This window comes from Chionomys nivalis, chromosome 5 (assembly GCF_950005125.1).
Source record: "Chionomys nivalis chromosome 5, mChiNiv1.1, whole genome shotgun sequence".
Lineage (NCBI taxonomy): Eukaryota > Metazoa > Chordata > Mammalia > Rodentia > Cricetidae > Chionomys > Chionomys nivalis.
The window spans coordinates 54582474-54587449 of record NC_080090.1 but is presented as its reverse complement, the minus strand read 5'-3'; positions in this window follow the sequence as shown (position 1 = coordinate 54587449).

Here is a 4976-nt window from a genome sequence, read left to right as displayed (position 1 = left end):
ACACAGAAGCTGCAGGAATCAAGCTGGAACTGACCTTGAAGCCTTCTCCCTGAGGGCTAGCTTTCAGGGTATCTGAAGGTGCTGTGTGAGCTACCATGGAAGAAAAGCAAGCAATAGTTCTATCCAGTATTAAAACCTATGAATTCCAAAAGTGACTGGTTCAGAGAGATGTCTCCAGTGGTGCAATCGTGGCTCTTTTATCTTATGGGTAACACATAGATGTCTAACTGGACTTAAGGGGAACTCAGTAGCAGAAAAATCCATTTCTGTAATACTGTGAATCTAGCCAACTATTCACAGCTGGGGAGGTCATAGACCTTAGAGGTGAAGCTACTGCTGCTGTCTTCCTAAACCAATATAACTTCTAACTAATTATATTCTAAGGAGTCAATCTTATACCCATAGATAAATGTACCTCTCACTCCTCATCAAAGGAACTTCTTCTAACAACAGATGGAGCCTCTCTACTGCAGATAGCCACAGCTAAACAAAATGTAGAGGAAAAGTGACCACGTGGTGCCCAGTCCCAGTTCATACATCTACAGTGCTTCTTGTATACCCAAGACTTAGGAACGTCACAGAAGTAGGGATGGATAGATTATAAGAGCCAGAGGACCAGGATGCTGGCTGCAAAATAGTTCCTTCTAGAAAGGCAAGGAAGCTGTACCCACAGAGTTGCTATTTTAACTGCTGGAGTCCCAAAGCACAAGACCTTGGAGTTCTGACATCCAAAGACTGAAGAGTACTCCAAGCCAACAGAAAAGGATCACTTCGTCTTTCCTTTGCACTTTTATTCTGTTTATGCCCCTGGCCAATTGGATGGCAGTCTGTCCACACTGAAGTTAGGTCACTCTAACTCAGGGGACCCTTGAGTCTCATACCAGTCTTTGGAAACACTTTCATAGACACACCTGAGTTCAATCACTCTAATCAAATGCCAAAGCACCCATTTCCCATCCAGCAGAAGAGGAATTGGGTTACTGCATGGTGAACTTTGAGAACAATGCTTCGCCAGCGTGGCATCCTTTAATCCAGTCAAACTGACATGTAAAACTAACCTCTGTTTGTTAATTTGGCGTCCATATGCTTTCCCTTAAGCCATTCTTAATCTTCAGTCAGGTTATTCTAACTGTATTGAGGTTCACTGAGATGTGTAGACTTTGAGTCTGGTTAATTTTTATAATAAAGTTTATAAAAAACAAAATCAATGAAAATGTAATCCTTTCCTTTAACATGCTATCATTATTCTGCTGAGGACAGAAAGAACATTGAACCATTCCCCCAAAAAGGTGACGCAAAACTTGTATGTTGTTGTTCATCTTCTGATGTTCCCCATCGCAAATGCTATGATGGACACATAATATAAAATTAACACTTAGGTATGTATTTAAATATTATTTACATGATAGAATGATAAACATGACTAAAATAAATTGTTATAAACACACGGATACATCCACACAAAACATACTCTTAACAAAATAAAGAAGAAATACTCGCAGCAATTACAGTACTAGGTTTTGGGACTGTCTTTCAATCATGGTCATGACTGGTCAGCACCTAGGACCTTCTTAGCCACCCTCCAGCTTGCGGCCTTTCTCGCCTCTCTGAGTATTTCTGAAATCAGATTCATAGGTTTAGCCACCGGTGCCAATCCTGTCGCCAGGAAACTCTGTATTCTTGCTCTACACTGCAATTTGTGCAGCTTCCATGGCAGGTCCTGAATCAAAAGCTTAGTCCCAGGTGTGGCACGGTGTTGCCAACTCCATGCCAAGGACTCGGTGTTATGGAGCTGCCAGGACCAGGCTGATTTAGTGTTTGTTTGCCAGGCCACGGATTCTTGTCAAGGTCAGTCAGCGTGTAATCTGTGGGTTCACAGAGGCCTGCTGCCAGGGAAAGGCTTTTTTTTCCGGGTATTTTGGGCCAAAAATACAAGTTTCTCTCAGATCCAGGCCTGAGATAAAAGTCTGGAAAAGCCTTCCAAGCATCTTGACTTCTCTTCAGACTCTGGTTTCTCCTCAAGTTTGATTTGATGATACCCTGAAATCTTGTTCTTCTCAGCCACACAGACCTAACCTCAATCTCAAATCCATTATCTATATCTTCAGCACTCGAGTTCTCTATAATTGCATCTTGAAAGACTCAAAGTCCTCAGGTTTTCTCAGAACCTGGTCTTGTCAGGGCTGGCCTGTCCAAGTGGGATATGGGGCTATCATCTATGCATTATCGTAACCCTGGTGATCTCTGGACCAGGATGGATGCCTACTTCTTCAGAGCTGAGCCTGGCTATGAAACCACTGACTTCAGAACCCTGACCTGCGGTCATGTTGAGAGGTCTTTTGCGTACAGTGACTTGCTGGCTGAGTAATAATGGTATAGGCTCTGAGCTAGTCCAAGAGTTGGTAATGGAAGTGTCCTGAGGGGCAATTAAGATGTTTAGTGCTCTAAAAGGAATACACAGTTTCCTTCTGTGGAAAAGCACTAGTCAGTATCATGAGTGAAGAATCTCTCTGATCATAAGGTAGCTCCAAGGTTTTCATCATAATGTGTAAGACTTGGCTTGTAACAGGATCTTCACCTGGTCTGCTACAGTAGCCTGGCCCTTGATGGAGAAGTGCAGAGCTCAGGTTAACTCTTTGGAACTCCAAACGCTTCATGTGCAGCTACCCAACATAATGTCATCCCTAGACGTGTGACTGTTCAAGTACTCCAAACAGAACAGTATGTTGCCAAGCATACAGTTCCAAGGTGTTGCTAAGGCAAAACCAGTCTTGTATATGCAGCCTAACTTCTTCACTGAGACATTGCAGGTGGTACAGGGCAGATTATAGTTGTTTAACTTTTTGGTGAAGCCAGCACCTGGGATCAGGAGTTTGGGGTTCCCAGAATACCTTTTTTTTTTTTTTGGTTTTTCGAGACAGGGTTTCTCTGTAGCTTTGGTGCCTGTCCCGGAACTAGCTCTTGTAGACCAGGCTGGCCTCGAACTCAGAGATCCGCCTGCCTCTGCCTCCCAAGTGCTGGGATTAAACCCAGAATACCTTTAAGTTCTGTTTTTTGTTTGTTTGTTTGTTTTATTGTCCAACTCCATCCCAGAACCATCATTCTCTGGGTTCAAACACCTAGGTTGTCTAGGATATGACTAGTACTCTAAAGCATGCTGAGTTCCCCAGAAGGGAAGGTCATTTTATTTTAATTCCGGTGCCTGGCATAGTGAATGTGTTCAAATACTACTAGCATGGAATCTCAATAAAGATCTGACATGCTTTTTAGGTGACTGGAAGACCCCAAGACTCAGAATGACCCAATACTAGCTAGCCTCTTGGCCACTCACAGATCCATCTGGGAAAATCTCACTACCAAGTCATTTTTAACTTTCTATAAGAGGCCTGTATTACCAACTGACTGGAAGCAGAGGTCTTGGAGTCAGACTCATCAGGGATATTTTAGTTAGAGTAATAATAGCCACCCCTTATCCCCTGGCTAAATGAACAGAGTCTTTTACTACTCAGTGTGTTTTCCATTCAGCTTCTACTTGAAGCTCAACTGGTCATGGTTTATACTTAGTAGGGTGTTCAACCTATTCTTTTTTTTTTTTTTAAGAAATCTGAGTAATTTGTGGTCTTAGCGAGATGATGTTGTAATTTTCATTGACCTTAATCACAAGACATCTGAATACTAAATGACACTGCAAGAGATTGCCTGTACTCTTTCTTACCAATGTGGCCGAGTAGCATTCTAATATCTCCCTGTAATCTGGACCTACTACTTTATCTAGCATGGCATTGCTTTCGTAGGCTGCTGAGTCAGAGTCAACAGGAGGAACCCTAATGGAAACACCAAACTGCAAGGAGAAGTCACTCCATTCCAAAGAACAAAAATCAGCTGAGGATTAGGTCAGCAGAGGATAAAATCATAGGAGCAGGAAGCAAATATTTGCTAATGGGTCACTACTGATAAGAGTGACTGGCCTATTTCTTATTTCTACTTTCTTTTTCTTGGACTTATGAATCCCAGTAAGAGAGGAAGTGATTCACCATATGGGGTGATGATTTCAATCATACGCAGTGGGCCTCCAGGGTGAGATGGAAGATTAGGAACTAGGTAACACAGAAGAGACGTGAAGTCACAAAGGATGGGCTGTTCTACAGAAAGGCAGCCCATCAGGCATCGTAAGAGAGATGCTGTGGCAGCTAAGAAGTGGAGAGCAACAAGCTCCACAGGGAAACGGAAGAAGCAGCTCCCCATGAGTGGAGGAAACTATCACCCACAAAGCAGACAAAAGCTTCTGATGAAAAGAGAGTAGAAGTCTGTTACAGGATAAGCCATGGCTCTCAAAACCATTAGATCCAGTAGTGGTTTTTGGTGTGATACTGAGTCCTCTTGTGTGACATTGGAGAGGAGACTTGTTTTGTTACTCCTTGAATCTTGGAGGGCTATGGCCATACACAGTCTTGAGAGAGAGCATAGTGTTTGAAAATAAGCCACTAACAATGAACCAAGGATGAATCAAAAGTCGGAGAGCCTGGAGACACTCTGCCACAATGTTTGTGTGGGAGATGGATGTCCCAGGCTGTGGTGGAGAGGGAACAGGCTGAACTGGACCATAGGAAGAAGTCTTGGTGGAGGAGACTGAAGGTGTGAAGGGCATGGTGATAGCAGTCCCCCTGCTGTGGTAGGGAGCAAACCCCATCACTAGAGGATACCACTGGAGAGTGGCGGCTGTGAGGCTCAGGAGGATGGTTGGCCTCAGCAGCTGCCGTTCAGCAGCATGGGGAGCTGCTGGTGAGAACACTGGAGACTTAGTCTGCCAGAACACTCCATTTCCACAGCCTTCGCCTTCCCACATGAGCGCTAGGTGGGAACCGAGTGCAATAAGGCCAATTCTGTGGTACAAATCTCACCGCTGTTGTTCCCCTCACTCTTTAGCGTACTTGGATAGTAGCCTGTGGGAGCCCATGTGTTTCCATCTGGAGTCA